At 29.7% G+C, this 18,691-nt stretch overlaps 3 non-coding genes and 1 pseudogene across 3 annotated transcripts; 1 reads left to right on the top strand and 3 right to left on the bottom strand.

Annotated features, from left to right (window-relative positions):
- The first annotated feature begins 1,103 nt into the window (after positions 1–1,103).
- On the top strand, positions 1,104–1,299 carry LOC121219755 (U2 spliceosomal RNA). The gene has a single exon (XR_005916646.1). It is a non-coding gene; the product is annotated as a U2 spliceosomal RNA (small nuclear RNA).
- A 1,780-nt stretch (positions 1,300–3,079) lies between these two features.
- On the bottom strand, positions 3,080–3,960 carry LOC107956588 (profilin-3-like; annotated as a pseudogene).
- A 9,340-nt stretch (positions 3,961–13,300) lies between these two features.
- Positions 13,301–13,496, bottom strand: LOC121219777 (U2 spliceosomal RNA). The gene has a single exon (XR_005916668.1). It is a non-coding gene; the product is annotated as a U2 spliceosomal RNA (small nuclear RNA).
- A 669-nt stretch (positions 13,497–14,165) lies between these two features.
- On the bottom strand, positions 14,166–14,361 carry LOC121219766 (U2 spliceosomal RNA). The gene has a single exon (XR_005916657.1). It is a non-coding gene; the product is annotated as a U2 spliceosomal RNA (small nuclear RNA).
- Positions 14,362–18,691: the final 4,330 nt, after the last annotated feature.

The raw sequence follows: 18,691 nt of genomic DNA, 5'->3' as shown, positions 1-18,691 counted from the left end.
CAATTTAGTCTTTTTTGTTCAATTAATTATCGGAACTTTAAAATTTCTTGACGAAACTTTAATACTAACTTTTTAACACTCCATAAATATTTATAAAAATATTTATGGCTCGGTTTAAAATCTCCGATGTCTCAATACCTCGTTTTCGATTCTATTTATTTTAATATTTATTTCTAGTGCACTATTTACTATTTCAAAATTTTTCCTAACTTCACATTTAACTTATACTCACTAAATTAGTAATATTTTATACTCATTTGTCAAATTTAGTGATATCGAATCACCGTTCTGACACCTTTGAAAATTCAGGGCATTACATTTTTCCTCGTCGGATTTGTGGTCCAAAAACCACTATGCCGACTAGACCCAAAATCGGGCTGTTACAGTCTCAACTTCATCCTAGGCATCAATGTGACCAACCTATAGAATGTTGCCGAGAAAACAACAGAAATCAGTAGATGACGTGTGCGCCTCAATACAGAGTTGACCGCCTCTACCAGGTTGGTCGTCATCTACCCATACCAAAACCCATCATTGTAACTTTAAGTCCATTGCCAGTTCTCCATGCTAATCAATCATGTCCGGAGATCTGTTGGTAAAGATGACATCTGAGATTCAAGCCTCGCGAACCTCTGCCTGAATCTTCGCGGTTCTAACTCATGAGCTACATATGTAATTTGGAATCAGTATTTTAAAACTTACAGGTTAAAAAAATTAAATAAAAAAAGAGAGTCAGTTTTTCTATTTCATTCTCACTCAATTTCTTCACTTTCCCTTCTACTAAACTTATTTTTTTTCTCCCAAAGGTTTGTTTGTTCTTTTATTCGGCTTAAATGGGGATTGCCAACACCAGTTCTTGGTGAGAAGAAGAGATTTTGACTGGAGAAGAGCCAACATACCCTAATTCTGAAGAGATTTAAAGGATATATGACTGTTTCATGAATCAACTTCTTTTTCATTTTCGATTTCAACGAAACTGGTGAGAAGCTGCTTGCTTACAAACAAGTTGCTGAATATATTGGTGTATATCCCACATAGTTGGGATACAAAAAGACGAGAGGAGAAGCAGCCTATAAAAGAAGCGGGCTTACAGGAAACAGAGCATACCTTTCTCGGCCTTTTGGCTAAGATCAAGTGTAGTATCTGTTCTTATCAGTTTAATATCTGATACGTGGGCCATTGGCTCACATGATATTAAATTTATTTTTTGAGGGGGAGGGTCCGTCACAGTAGCTTGCTATTGGGACTCTTAAGCGTCGCCCAAGCGTTGCACTATTGCTCGGGCCTGGCGCACCCCACCCAATTCGAAAGCAAATATTAGCCATTTCTTATCTCTAGTTTTGCAAATGTTCCAACCAGTTACGACTACAATGTCGCAACGACATGAAATATTGTATTTTTAAAATTTTATTTTTCTTGTAGTGCAGACAAATACGCTGCCTAAGTTATAGATTTAGTTACTAGTTTAGTAAGGGAAAATACATTTACCGACAAAACTGCAGCCGAATTTTAAGGGTTCTTTAGCATATTGTAATAATTATGTATTAAAATAGTACATTAAATGGATGGAGAATGGTCCACCTTGCACCACCTTGATTCTGATATAATTTCGTTAAAAAAAAAGAGTATAGGAGTAGTCTTATCTGATAGGCGACACACCTAGTATTTTTCTCCCCATACTCTCCCATCTGGTTCATTTTTATAAGGTATTATTTGGTTAAAAAGAGCTATTAAGGTATGTTTGTATTTATTTTTTATTTTTAATGTTTGTTGAAGTAAAAAAGTCTATTTATGTTATGTACAAAGAATATTTCATTTTCTTATGTAATTTATTTATGTGTGTTTTAGGGTTGATTTGATTTATTTTTTATGAAAATTATTTGACATGTTTTTTTGATTATTTATTTTTCATGTAAGTGAAGATTCATTGATATGAAATTTGAAATTTACGAGATAAATTAGGAATTAGTTTATATGTTCTAATTTTTTAAGATTTTATAATTGAGAATAAGAATTTATGCTTTTAAATTTAATTTTATGTTTTTTATAAATGTTAAAAATGAAATTTCTTTTGAAATTTTATGTAAAAAAAATTTATGTTTTTTGACAATAATTAAGTTGAAATGTTATTATATATATTATATTTTAAACCAAAACATTTTACTTATTATCATTTTAAAATAATAATAAAAATATTCATATTTATTATGTATCGTTTATGTTATGTTTTTGTTATTTTTTTATTGGCATGTTATTTTTATTATTTTAATATATATATTTTATGTAGGTAAAAGATTAAACCATTGAGATGGAAGTTGTGAATGAAACCATTGAGTTAGAGTTAGAATTTATAAGATATATTTATTTTGTTAATGTAGTATAGCAAAAAAATGATGTGGACAAAATTGTTTGGTACTTTTTTGTAATTAAAAGTAATATATAAAATTTAGATATTTTGATAAATATTTAAAATAAGCCGGATAGGAGAATAGGGGAGGAATACTAGGTGTGCCGCCTATCATATATGCATCACACCTTTATACTCATTTCTTTTTAACGAAATTGTGTCAGGTGGTGCATGATTCTTGCAACATGCAATTTAGTATTCAATCTATGTTTTCTTTTCACAAATTTAAAGCTAAAATTAGAAATCTGCATTAACAAGGGTTAAAATTATATAAACTCTGATGCATTAAAATCTTCTAAACTTAATTTACTATTTTAACTAAAACCTATAAATATAATTTTACATAAAAAATTTCACGTGTCATAATTTAGTACCTAAAAATTTAGACCCTTTCGAATTGAAAAAATAATTTTGAACCCAAAGCTAAAATTTCAGTGAAAGGTATCTTTTTCTTCTTTTTTTTAAAAAACACCCTAAACTAATTAACGAGATATTAATCTATGAAAAGTGACCGCTAATAACAAATTTAAGTGCAAGTTCTTAATAAAAATGAAAGAGAACATGAGCAAATTAGTTTTATATAAAAATTAACATCAATAGCATATAAGCAGATAACAGAAAATCATTCAGTATATAGTTCAATAATTCCCTTACAAATAAAATTTCCCAACATAAAAAAACCATTTCATCTTCACACCCAACTCTCCATTATAATCTGATATCAAAATAAAGGAAACGGGACAAAATGGAAGGAACATTACCAATGACCAAACAGAAAACTAACTAAACACCCTGATCGATTAGATAATCCCCAAGCCTTTCCACAATCATGTTGCATTGACCAGGTGTTACAGGCTCATCATATATCCCGATGATCAGTGCTTGGTTGGTCTTTTTCACGGTCGCACCGCCGGCACCCTGTATCAGTGATATACTTCAATCAAACCATGCTGCTAATATAGGTTCAATTAAGAAGGTATTTTACTATAAAAACATTACCTTCTTTCCTCTTATTACAGCACCCGGTTCACCTTGGATCACCATGTATTATACACCACCGAGGAATAATCCGGTTGGTGCCAGAGAACCGGGTTCAGCAAAATCATTCATGATTGCACTTATTTCTTCAGGGGTAAACTACAAACACCATCAAGCACACACAAAAAGAACTTTAAGAACCCTTTTTCTCTAATCATCTGATAACGCAAAATTGAAACGTTATAAGAGGAAGAGAACCGGAGGGAAAGTGGAGCTCTGGGCCCAAACGTTGCCGTCGTGGCCGATCATTGCAGCAGCAGTAAGATGGATGGGTTGACCATCTATATCGCACATCAAGTGCTCGTCAACGTACTGCTGCCAAGACATAACTTTCTTTTGAAGTTGTTTTGGGTTTTGCTAATGGGATTGCATCGGAATTTTAAAGAGAAAGAGAGGGAAAGTGTAACACCCATGTTCGGCTTAAGGAACCTGATATAGGAATATTACATTTGGTACCAAATTAATCCTTGGCTAATTACTAATATAATTGAACACAAAACTAATACTAAAACATACCTAATATATTTCATGCATTTCATCAATAATCATTTCATAAAATCATTATTTCCTATATTTCATTTATATTACTCAATTCAATAACTTATCTTATTTCATATCTAAAACCTTACAACATTAGTCTTTCAATGACTATTTCACATTCATTTCAATTTCCCATTACATTTTAATAATTCATCCATCATCGGTTTCCATTGTCAATTCATTTTTTTATATTCAATTTACAATTGTAATCTTTAAATACTCAATTCATACATTAAATCAACAAATATATCTCAATAGCTTGTATTCAATTAAATTCAAGTATTGTTCCACTATTTCAAATTATTTCATTTTCACTTCTCATTTTTACATTACTTCATATTATCAAAATCTATTTAATAAAAATTATCCTTATCTGTTTCTTGAACCATAATTCTTAACCTTTCACATATGTCATATCATTCAGATTTAGTTTTATCAATAACTTTATTTCATTTTCCCCTATTAACTTGACTCGGACTTGGCAGAACACGGATTCCAACCAAACACACCAGTAAACAGTAATCAGTAACGGTAGCAGTAACAGTATTCAACACACAGTGCTGAATCTGTAACAGTAACGGTAACAGTATTCGACACACAAAGTGCCGAGTCGGTAACAGTAACAGTAACAGTATTCGACACACAAAGTGCCGAATCAGTAACAGTAACGTAGTCGGCACATAAGTGCCTGATCAGTAAGCCGGAAAATACCCCGTACTCTTCCATATCCTATGGCATGCCAACTATATCCGACTAGCCCGACTAGTTAATAGGGCATTTAATTCGCTTTTCAGTACAATGTTCCATCTTAGTTCAGTATCAATTATAATTCCTTATTTCAATAAGTTTCACAGTATTGCAGTAATTCATTACTTCAGGATTTTCACAGTTCAATGCAGTACACATAACAGTATTCAGTATTCCATGATTCAGTTCAGTATTAGTCTCACATATCAATTTTCACTTTCTCTATTCAATTTCAAGATAAAATCCATATCACTCACCAATTTTAATATTCCAGTTCAATTCAATAATTCAATTCAAACCATTTCAATTTCTATTCAGTAATCACATTTCAATTCAAATTCAATTTCCACTTCCTAATCTACCAATACATATTCCAGATATTCACATGTAATCATACTTCGATTCAATTTAAACCACTTTTCAGTCGATACTCAATTCACGTATTCACACTTATTCATACTTTAATTCACTTTCATTCAATTCATATATATATTTTTATTTATTCATTTTCCAATCAAATTCAAATCACTAATTACTTTTCAGTTCATATACATTTTAAAGATTCACATATTTTGTTTTTATTTTGTATTTTTTTTCAATAATAAATATATCTCATCATGCATCATATAATTCATGAAATTAACATTTAACCATTAAATTTCAGCCATATGAACTTACTATTTCATTATCTTTCCACACTTGTTTCCTATGCGCATCACACAAGATATAAACATATCATTTAACCATAGTTGCAAGCTAGTGTATTTAAACATAACTCTTTTTGGAACTAACCACATGATAAACCATTCATGACATTATTTCATGCCAAATCACATACCATACACACATACTATGAAACTTTATTTTCACACATGATGTAACACCCCTTACCCATATTCAATACTGGAATAGGGTACGAGGTATCACCAAAACACATACACTTGTAAGCGTATTTAACCGAGTTATAAAATTTCATCTAAATAAAAACTTTCAAAATAATTAACATGCTTCTATAACTTTTCACAATATATCCTCGAAATATTATAATCATAATAATTAGGGCCTACGAGACCCGTCACATACTCATGCAATTCAATGCTTCATTTCCACTTCATTCAATTCGCAATTTCTCATGCTCACAATTGAGATCATATCACTAGCAATTTCCATTTAATTCACGTACAATTCAATGTCACTAAGTTTAACACTAATACGTATTTACCATTTAACTCAACGTTTATCGATTATACCATTCACTAACACATTTATGAAATTCTCAATTTTGCAATGAAGATATCACTTTAGCTTTAAATAACATCATCATCTTGGTATAAATACACTACCACTTATCCAATTGCTTTAATTCTTTTGGGCCCATTTGTCACTTACCATCCTTAATCAAATTAGGGAACGGTTACGGAAAATTGAGTACTTCACTTTCACTTTGCCATAGTATAACTATGGCCTTACGTATGATCACTTATCACTTGTCCCTGATCAGATAAGTGTAGCCACTTATCACTTTGTTTCTTGATCAGATAAGTGTAGCCACTTATCACTTTGTTTCTTGATCAGATAAGTATAGCCGAAGCTATCACTTATCACTTGATCAGATAAGTGTAGCCGAAGCTATCACTTATCACTTTCCACTTGTCACTTGATCAGATAAGTGTAGCTGAAGCTATCACTTATCACTTTGTCACTTGATCAGATAAGTATAGCCGAAGCTATCACTTATCACTTTTCACTTGTCACTTGATCAGATAAGTGTAGCTGAAGCTATCACTTATCACTTTGTCACTTGATCAGATAAGTATAGCTCTATCACTTATCACTTTTCACTTGTCACTTGATCAGATAAGTGTAGCCGAAGCTATCACTTATCACTTTCCACTTGTCACTTGATCAGATAAGTGTAGCTGAAGCTATCACTTTATCACTTTGTCACTTGATCAGATAAGTATAGCCGAAGCTATTGCTTATCACTTTCCACTTGTCACTTGATCAGATAAGTGTAGCTAAAGCTACCACTTATCACTTTGTCACTTGATCAGAAGTACTCAAATCCAGCGTTCCGCTCAATTTGATCATTTATTCATATATCAGGCTTACCAACATGTGTTAATTCATAAACCATTCATGATATTATTTCATGCCAAATCATATACTGAATATACCATACACACATACTATGAAACTTTATTTTCACACATGCCATGACCAATAATGCACAAATATAAGTATAATTCATATTTCATCTTTTATCAATTAAAATCAAGCATATGACCAATTATACACAAATCATTCATATATTTCCCAATTTTCCTCCTCCTCCTCTCCATTCCACATCCTTAATGTGTATAACACACTTAAACAACATTAACCATAATTTCAATATTCACTAACATGTATATTCAAAGCTGTTTATCCGAGTCAGAGTCACTAAATTATTTTTACCCGGAGCTACAGAGCTCCAAATTAAGATCCGTTAATTTTTCCTGAAACTAGACTCACATATATTCATACCATAAAATTTTCAGAATTTTGGTTGAGCCAAATAATACAGTTTATTCTTTAAAGTTTCCCCTGTTTCGCTGTCTGACAGTTTCGACCACTCTTCACTAAAAATTAATTATCTCATTGTACAGAATTCAGATGATGTTTTCGTTTGTTTCTTCTAAAAATAGACTCATTAAGGATTCTAACCATATAAATTATAACTCATAATAATTTTTGTACGATTTTTAATGATTTTCCAAAGTCAGAACAGGGGAACCCGAATTCATTCTGACCTTGTCTCACAAAATCTATTATATCTCATGATTTACAATTCCATTGCTCACACCATTTCTTTTATAAGAAACTAGACTCAATAAGCTTTAGTTTCATATTTTATTCATCCTCTAATTCAATCTCTACAATTTTTGGTGATTTTTCAAAGTTACACTACTGCTGCTGTCCAAAACTGCTTTAGTTCAAAATGTTGATTTCCATTTTGCCCCAAATTTCACAGTTTATACAATTCGGTCCTTTCTCAATTAACCCCTCAATTAATCTAATTTTCTCAATTAATACTTTACCTAGACATTATAAGTTGTTACTCAACTATTGAAATTTATAATTTCCACATATAACTCTATCTTCAAACTCTTTTACTATTAGGTCCCAAACATTCACTTTCTATTCAATTCTTTCAATAAAATCAGCATATGAACAATTTAAAGCTCTAATTCCATGCTAAATCATCATATACTTTCAGCACATTTTCATATCAACTTTCAACTTCTTTCATAAAATCAAAAACTAATGAATTTAACAAGTGGGCCTAGTTGTAAAAGTCATAAAAATACAAAAATTTTAAGAAATAGTCAAGAATTGAACTTACTTGTAATAAAAATATGAAGAACCAGCTTGAAGAAGCCCTTCCATGGTGTTTTAGCTGATGAGAATTCAGAAAAATGAAGAGAAATCTAGATAATTCCACTTGGGTCCTAACTTTATTAAGCAAATTTTGCAATATTCCAATTTTGCCCTTAATTCTTCTCTCTTTCTTGCTGATTTCATGCCTTTGCCGTCCAGCCCAAATAGACCTTGGGTCTATTTCCTTTTAAGCCCTTTTCCTTTTATCATTTAAGCTATTTAATCATTTCCCAAAATTTTGCATTTGTTACAATTTAGTCCTTTTTGTTCAATTAATTATCGGAACTTTAAAATTTCTTCACGAAACTTTAAAACTAACTTTTTAACACTCCATAAATATTTATAAAAATATTTATGGCTCGGTTTAAAATCCCCGAGATCTTGATACCTCATTTCGATTCTAATTATTTTAATATTTATTTCTAGTGCACTATTCACTATTTCAAAAATTTTCCTAATTTCACATTTAACTTATACTTACTAAATTAATAATATTTTCTACCCATTTGTCGAATTTAGTGATCTCGAATCACCGTTCCGACACCTCTGAAAATTCAGGCCATTACATTTTTTTTCTCTCGTCGGATTTGTGTTCCCGAAACCACTGTTCCGACTAGGCCTAAAATCGGGCTATTACACATGAGCTTAAGCCATGACCAATAATGCACAAATATAAGCATCATTTCTATTTCATCGTTTATCAATTATAATCAAACACATGACCATTTATACACAAATCATTCATATATTTCCCAATTTTCCTCCTCCTCATGTCCATTCCACATCCTTAATGTGTATAACACACTTAAACAATATTAACTATAATTTTACTATTCACTCACATGTATATTCAAAGCTGTTTATCCGAGTCAGGGTCACTAAATTATTTTTATCCGGAGCTATAGAGCTCCAAATTAAGATCCGTTAATTTTCCCTGAAACTAGACTCACATATCTTCTTACCATAAAATTTTCATAATTTTTGGTGTAGCCAAATAGTACAGTTTATTCTTTAAAATTTCCCCTGTTTCGCTGTCTGACAGTTCCGACCACTCTTCACTAAAAATGAATTATCTCATTGTAAAAAATTTGGATGATGTTTCCGTTTGTTTCTTATAAAAATAGACTCATTAAGAATTCTAACCATATAAATTATAATTCATAATAATTTTTTTACAATTTTTAATGATTTTACAAAGTCAGAACAGGGGAACCCGAATTCATTCTGACCTTGTCTCACAAAATTAATTATATCTCATGGTTTACAATTCAATTGCTTACACCGTTTCTTTTATAAGAAACTAGACTCAATAAGCTTTAATTTCATATTTTATTCACCCTTTAATTAAATCTCTACAATTTTTTGTGATTTTTCAAAGTTAGACTGCTGCTGGTGTCCAAAACTGTTTTAATGCATAATGTTAATTACCATTTTTCCCCTAAGCTTTCAATAAATGATAATTTCATCCCTGCTCAATTAACCTCTCAATTGAGCTGATTTTTCTCAATCAACACTTTATTCTATCACTTTAAACTACTTTATAACATTTGGAAATCAGAATTTTAGCACTAGACTTTAATTCCAAACCTTTTCACAATTAGGTCCTACAAATTAATTTCTATAGAAATTACCTAATAAAATCATCTCATAAACAAATTAAAGCTTCAATTTCATTATATATCATCATAAAATTCCAGCAAATATTCATAGCAACTTTCAAATTCTTTCATAGAATCAAAAACTAATGAATTCAACAAGTGGGCCTAGTTGTAAAAGTCATAAAAACACAAAAACTTCAAGAAATGATCAAGAATTGAACTTACTTGCAGTAAAAATATGAAGAACCAGCTTGAAAAAACCCTTCCATGGTGTTTTAGCTGATGAGGATGCAGAAAAATGAAGAGAAATCTAGATAATTCAACTTTGGTCCTAACTTTATTAAGCAAATTTTGCAATATTCCAATTTTTCCCTTAATTCTCCTTACTTTCTTGCTGATTTCATACCTTTACCGTCCAGCCCAAATAGAACTTGGGTCCATTTTCCTTTTAAGCCCTCTTCATTTTATCATTTAAGCTATTTAATCATTTTCTATAATTTTGCATTTGTTACAAATTAGTCCTTTTTGTTCAATTAATTATCGGAACTTTAAAATTTCTTGACAAAACTTTAATACTAACTTTTTAACACTCCATAAATATTTATAAAAATATTTATGGCTTGGTTTAAAATCTCTGAGGTCTCAATACCTCGTTTTTTTTCTATTCTAATTATTTTAATATTTATTTCTAGTGCACTATTCACTATTTCAAAATTTTTCCTAACTTCACATTTAACTTATATTCGCTAAATTAATAATATTTTTTATTCATTTGTCGAATTTAGTGATCTCGAAGCATCGTTTCGACACCTTTGAAAATTCAGGTCATTACACATTTCCTTGTCGGATTTGTGGTCTTGAAACCACTATTCCGACTAGACCCAAAATCAGGCTGTTACAGAAAGAGAAAATTTCTATTTGGCGAGGAAGAAAGTTATGCAAGGCAGATTGCGTGAAAAATAAGCTGCGCTGGACATTGTCCAACGTGGACTAATATTATTGTATTAGATTTGCTGTCGCTCAGGGATTTATTATTATTATTTATCTATCAGATATATTGGAATAAGTTAAGTAATTAATCTTCGTAGGCTAATTAAGGGATAAATATTAGTTACGAGTTTCAAAATTGTTCTATGCCCGAGATTGGGATCGAACTCTCAACTACTGATTAAGGTAGGCTTAATGATTATATTATTTTGATCCATGTTTTGGTGGTAATATTGGTGAGGTTATAGGTTTAAAAAATCATCAGTTAAATTGATTCATCCGATTCAAATTTAAAAAAATATATTAAAATAAAAGTTATTTAAAAATATAAAATTTTATTCATATCAATTTGCTAATCAATCAAACTTTTATCTTACTCTAGATATATCCATTAGTTCAATTCGATTTCAACAACTTTAATTTTTATATGATGATTTATCTTTTTAACAAAAGTCGAGGTAAATCCTACTTAATTGACCAAAATAAATTATATTAGTCATTCAATTACACTCGAATCCACGTTCTTCTAATTATTATAAATAATAATGATGTTAATTGAATTAAGATTCAAATTTTTTTATCATCAATTTTTTAGCCTTAAATCTTCCTGCAAGTATGTTATATACATTTAATATGTTAAATTTGTGTAAATTAATACGTTATTAATGACTAATGTTTCTATTTTGAATGCAATTTATATATATATATATATATATATTGCAAAATCAATGTTTGAACAATATCATTAATTTTCCCTTATAAAAAATTTTATATCTATATTTAAAAACAACGAATTTATTTATATTTATGAAAAATAACGAGTAAAACCATCTTCCTATTCATGCTCGCCACTTTGTTGTTGTCATAAGCAAATCTCGGATCACAGGTTATATCATCTGGCATTATTATTTATTTGTTTTTGTACTTCTTTTATTTTGACTATTTCAAACAAATATTTGGTGATGCGAATTTAAGATTAAGAATTGTGTAGACACGAGTAGAGAGTAATCTTTAAATAAATATCAAGGAAGGTGAATTGTACCTCAGATATTTTAGTTGACTTATCCAATCCTGCTGCTATTGTTAATTCGTAATTTTTATTTTATTTTGTTATAAAAAAGAGAGAGGAATTTATAATATTAAAAACCTTTTTATCGCGACAAATTTACTTACCATTAAAAGAAAAAGCGAAGGTTGTGGCATAAATAATGGATGCTTCAAAATTATCCATGTAAGACGTGGCCTATATTGTAGATAGTTGGTCTAATATGCAACGTGCCTGGCATGTCTAACGGACCATTGATACTCTAATCTAGAATGCAAATCTATAATGTCTTTATGTTTCGAATTGTCATTAATGGAATGCCATGGATAATAATAACTAACGTTATATTAAATCGAATTAAAAAGATTGTCATCTTGAAAATAAATAAAAGGAAATGATTTAATAGTGTCTAGTGTAGACCAAATTACAAATAATTTAAACACATCAATTATGTAAAAATAAAAAATAAAATCTAAAACAATTTAGGGTAAAAGCAAAGCAATGTAAACTCTAGCATGAATATCTTTTGGTGCTGAATTCTCTCTGGGTTGGAACATTTTCTCACGCTTGAAGGCCTTATATTCTTTTAAAATATTCAATCATATTAAATATATATAGTTTAATCCACTACCAAAACTAAAAAGTTAAATCTCTCTAATTTGTCAGAATTTAATCCTTGATTTTTTTTAAAGAAATTGAGAGTTGAATACAATTAATAATAAATTTATAATGTTTATTTTTATTATAGAATTTCGTGCATAAAAATTCCTAAACTATTGATATCCAAGTAAACAATATAACAATAAAGCTAGACAATATTTACCCAATTAAACCAACTTCTAAATTTTCTTAAAGTAAAATAATGTGATAATGATAAATTACAGGAACTAATTTTTCAAATTTCAGAAATAGAAAGATAAAATTAAAAATTAAACGTATATACACGTTATTTGTATCTCATACATATTCTACAGATTTGGTACTGAGATAAAAAAATAGCTCCGAAATGGAATATGATTACGGCGAAATTAGGTGAAATATATGAAGAAAATTGTTAGATGGGTATATAATAAATAATTAAAATGATATATAATAAACCAATATAATTATATATAACACTAATACTACACCCACTCAAATTTATAGAAATTCCTGCTTGGGATTATATGTAAGCCCAATGTGTTTATGGACCAGTCAAAAGGTATAACATCTTAGGGGTTTTAGAAATCCTTTTTGAAAAAACCAGTTTGGTTTATAAAGATAATTGTTCAGTAATATAATAAAGAGATCCTCGACTGCATATTCAAAAATTTATACTTGCAAAAATTAGATTATTAAAAAAAATATTAAGACGATTGTTATGTCGAGTGATGATTCAATAACTTCAATAAAATTAATCACATAAAGAATCGATGGTAAAAAGAAAGAAATGTATTTAAACGTAGTCACTATAATATTAAGATAATTACATTAAAATACGAATATGAACTATACAAAAGATGATTCGCACTAAATTGGTCGGAGTGCGCCGGGCCCAAGAAATAGTGCAACACTTGGGCGACGCTCGAGAGTTCCAGTAGCAAGCTACTGTGATGGACTCTCCCCCTCAAAACATAAATTTAATATCGTGTGGGCTATTGGCCCACGTATCAGATATTAAACTGATAAGAACAGATACTACACTTGATCTTAGCCAAAAGGCCGAGAAAGGTATGCTTTTGTCTGTCTAACCCCGCTTCTTTTATAAGCTGCTTTTCTCCTCGTCTGTTTGTATCCCAGCGATGTGGGATATAGGCCTAATCAAAGAAGTTTCTACTCAAAACTAACAAAATTCTCTCTTATAGAAGTCCTGATTATAACTTCATGAAACAGTCGTCATTATAGGAGAAAATGTTTGTTGAAGTGGGGACAAATCTCTGCGAATTTTGCTTCTGTTTTAACTTTCGTGGGGGAGACGATGGAGAAAAGTTCAGGCTAAGAAAGAAACATAATTCTTTGCTTTTATGATTCACACTTTTTCATACACTTGGGCTTTGAGTACCACTTCATCGTAATTGTACGTGAAATGGAAGCTACTATCATATTAGCAGTAGGTGAGAAAAGTGACATACAATGCTAAAAGTAGCCACTGCTCCATCCATTTAAGTCACAACATTTGCAAATCAATTTAGGTTCCAACATAGCATAATTCAGCAGATAATGCATAAACCTTAAAAATCAACTGTTCCATTTTTACATAAGCCCATAAATGTTTTCTAAAGATTTCAACGAGAAGAATTTCGGAGTAAAAAGGCAAAGTAATATATAATAACTTTTATGGCTGACAAAGTCTGAATTAAGAAGGCCAATATTTAGTAAAGGTCAGCATTTAAACTATAATTGGTCGGTGTGCGCCAGGCCCGAGCAATAGTGCAACGCTTGGGCGACACTCGAAAGTCCCAGTAGCAAGCTACTGCAATGGACCCTCCACCTCAAAAAATAAATTTAATATCATGTGAGCCAATGGCTCACGTATCAGATATTAAACTGATAAGAACAGATACTACACTTGATCTTAGCCAAAAGGCCGAGAAAGGTATGCTTTGTTTCGTTTAAGCCCGCTTGTTTTATAGGCTGCTTCTCCCCTCGTCTGTTTGTATCCCAATGATGTGGGATATACACCAATATATTCAACAACTTGTTTGTAAGCAAGCAGCTTCTCACAAGTATTCTTAAGGGGCAAAATTCAGGTATTGTTGAAATCGAAAATGAAAGGAAGTTGATTCATGAAAGAGTCATATAATTGCGGATAGTGTTTGTTGAAGAGGGACAAACCTCTGCCATTTTTTCTTCTACTATAACTTCATGGGTAGATGTGATGATGAAGAAAAGAAGAGAATTTCAAATATAGTTCTTCGCTTTTATGGGTCATCAACACTTCATCAAAGTATCAAATCCTTAGCTTTTGGTAACATCATCATCGTAAGTGTGCATCATATTAGCAAATGGTGAAAGCCTTACAATGCTAAAAATAGCAACGGCTCCATCTATTTAAGTGATAATATTTTATTTTATTTAAAATTATATTATAATATATATACCTCGAACACAGATCATAAAATAGGCATAAAGAATATCAAATATATATAATTTATAAAACTAAGCTTAGCATTAATTGGTTTAAACCAATAAATTAATCTAATGATTCAAATTTAGTTAACTCGGTCTAGCTTAGTTGATTTTAAAATAATTAATTTGAAAATTAATTTATTTGTTAAATTCAATCAGATGATCAAATAAATCTTACAACTGATAATTTTATTTATATTTGTATAATAATTTGAAATAGTTTATACAATATAATATATCATTTATAAAACCGAATCAACCAAATGCTTACCCTAATTACTTTGCATGAAAGATGGTTGATAAGTTAAAAGATAATTTGGAAGTATAAAAGGGAGTTGATAGACATATGTAAAAATATGACGCACAACTTACGTTATTTTCCTTTCTCTTTGATTTGGGTTTGTTGTCTACTATTTGATTTTTTTTTCACTATTTTTTAGTTATTTATGTAAAAAAAAGAAAAAAATAGACCATTTTTCATCCTAATGTAGAAAAATTAATCATTTTAAATTAGAATGATGAGATAAAAGAAAACGATAAAATGCATAAGTTAATTCCAAATTATGCGTTTTTTAAATATTTTATATTATTTTATTTTCTTCCATTTTTCAACTTTACCGAGCAGCAATGGATGAAAATAAAATTTTCTTTCCATTTTTCCATCTCCCACCAATGACACATGGAAAGAAAATTATGTTTTCCATCCTTCTAGTTTCGTACCCATTCATTTTTTTATCATTCCAATTTTCTTTTCACCCTATCTAGTAAAGCTTAAGAGACTGCTTGAGTTTGAAAATCAATACTAATAAAGAAAAGGGGAGATTTTCGAGCAATGATAATGAGCTGACGAGCATGAATTCCAAACTCGAGATATGATGAACCAAATAAGCAAGTAATAATGTGAGACTAGACTTGCAAGATTTCCTATATAAACCTAAGATCCTAAGATTCTTTAACTCTATTTCATAGAGTGGAGGAAATGTGTTTATGGATTGAGTAGGACTTAATTCCAAATAAAAATTTTAAACTTGAGCCCGACTTACTTAGGCCTATCTAAAAAGTTCATTTTACTGTTTGAAAGCAATAAAAATATTATTTATTTATATTTAACCATAACATATATATAAACGGTTTGATGGACCACATGACCTATGAACACTTTCAAACAATTTTAAACTGGTTGCATGATCAAATTTTTATATTTAAAAAATGTCATAAAATTGATTTAATACTTTTGTATGATGTTATTATTTAGACTTCAATTATTAGATCAAAATAGTAGAAAAAATAAATTCATAAAAAAAAACCATTTTTTTAAAAGTTCTAATAGTACAAAGACAATACAATTACAACTACAACACATGTACAAATATAAATATATGTTCGATCAATTACAATGTAAAATCCAACCAATACAATACATAACATATGAAAAATTGGACAAAAGTTGAACTAAACCAGAAAAAATTAAACAAAACTTACATATGGTTGGGAGGAGACTGACAAAATATAATTACAAATGATGGAACTCGATGAAACTCAAACCTGAACCTTCAAAGTCGAAGATCTCAACCTTTATGAACAATACCAAAGTGTCGTTAGCTAAAAATGTAATGGCCCAAAATTCACGGGCATCAGAAAAGTATAATATCGGGCCTCCGTCTTAGTAAATTAAGTTCGAAAATAATTATTAGAAGTATTTACGAGGCTAGTTGTGTGTTTAATTAGATTTTTATTTAGTCAATATAGCTTAATTTAAAGTAATTAGGAAAATGAACAAAATGAATAAAGAACAAAAGATAGAAAGAGGAAATAGAGAGTCATTCGAAACAGGGGAAGGAAAAAGAAAGAAAAAAAAGAAAAAGGAAAAACTAGGGATTTGAAGCTTGAAGTTAATTGGTAAGTTAAATCAAGTCATTTTCTCATAAATTTGATGTTTTTGGAATTATAGAGTGAAATACTCTTGGATTTAAGTTGAAATTTTGAAAGTTAATAGATTTTTGAATAGGGTTTATGTTGAATAGATGATAGAATTGAGGGTTTATTTGATAGAAATTTTGATTAGAATTGATAAAAAGATTAAATTGTAAAAGAAACTATAAGTTTTATGTTTTAGGGACTAAATTGAGGGAAATTCGAAATTAGGAAAATATGCTGAAATTTTAATAGTTAAATTTGAGTTTGGATAAAATTTGAATTGAAATAGAGTGTGAATTGAATTAGGAAAGTAAGTAAACTTAGTTAAGATTAAATTGGGAATAAGGTAAGAATTGATTAGAAATTCAATTATTTATTTTAATTTAATGCTGTAATTAATAGCGAAAATTACTATTATTTTCGTAGCTAACAAAGAACCCGAGGCATCAGCATCAAAAGGAAAGGAGAAAGCTATTGAGGATTAAAACGGGAGATTTACGGTTTGTATTACTATAATTCAAATTATTTATTAGTAAATGCGATATTTAAATTTATATGTATGGTAAGTAAAATTAGGTAAGTAATTGAAATGATAATATTAATTTGAATTGAATCAAATTGAATTGAATGAAGAAATATATGAGAATTTGAAAAGTAATTAATAGTTTGAATTTGATTGGAAAATAAATTAAAGTTATGAATTGAATAAAGTGAATTAAATTATGAATATGTGAATTGTATATTGAATGGAAAGTGGAAAGTGAATTTGAATTTATTTGTGATTGAAAGTCAGAAAAAAAAGTGAAATTAAATTGAAATGTGAATTTAGAGACACTCTTAATTAGTCTGGCTGAGTCGGATATAGTTAGCATGCCATAGGATTGGAAGAGTTCAGGGATACTTCGACCTCGAGTCGATGAAACACTGGGTGTCAACTATTGCTTCGAACTATCCGATGAGGCACTGGGTGCCATTCTGGTGTGTTTGGTTGGATCCGTGCATCCGCCAAAGCCCGAGTTTTGTTAACACGGTAAATAATGAAAAGAAAAACTGAATGAGTTGATCAATCGAGCTATTGAAATGAAATGAAAAGTTGAATGGTGAATTGAAATGTGATATGAGATTTAAAAATGAACCTAAGGTTCATGATATGTCCTAATTCAAATTGTGGATATATGATATTGATTGATGGATTGCTATTGTTGAGATATTGAATTTAAATTTGTGTATACGATTTATGCATTATATGTTTATTATTGTTATAATTTGAATTATGGTAATACCACTGAGAATGAAATACTCAGCGTACAGTTGTTTCCGTGCGCAGGTTGATAGAAATCAAAGGTTCCGGTTCAACATCCAGATCAATCCCGATTTCAGCATAACTTTGGTGATGTATACTTTTTTTTAGTAATGTGGCATGTACATAGGATCTGTATATAGGTTATTATGTTTTAATATAAATGGTTAAAAATGTTAGTATTAAAAGTTTATGAATTATAATGAAAGAAGTTTATCTATTTTTATTTAATGAGAATGTGACATGAATTGGTTGATTTGATTATATTTGAAAATAATATGATTTTAAATTGTAGGGGTTTTATGTAAAAATAAGCAGAAATATTGCCGAAATTTATAAATAAAATAAAATAAATGAAAAAAAATGAAGTCAATTGGTAAACAAACATATGAATTTATGATTTATTATAGTATGTTGGTTATTTATTTAAGAATTATTTGTAAATCATTTGATATATCCGGTAATGCCTCGTAACCCTGTTCCGGCGACGGTTTGGGGTTAGGGAGTGTTACAAAAAAATCAAAAGTGTGTTTATTAACTACATTATCTTTTCACTTAATATAAAAAATTCAAAAAAAAAAGTT

This window comes from Gossypium hirsutum, chromosome D07 (genome assembly GCF_007990345.1).
Source record: "Gossypium hirsutum isolate 1008001.06 chromosome D07, Gossypium_hirsutum_v2.1, whole genome shotgun sequence".
In the NCBI taxonomy this organism is placed as follows: domain Eukaryota; kingdom Viridiplantae; phylum Streptophyta; class Magnoliopsida; order Malvales; family Malvaceae; genus Gossypium; species Gossypium hirsutum.
Note: the sequence above shows the minus strand (reverse complement) of the source record. Positions and strands in the feature narration are given on the sequence as shown.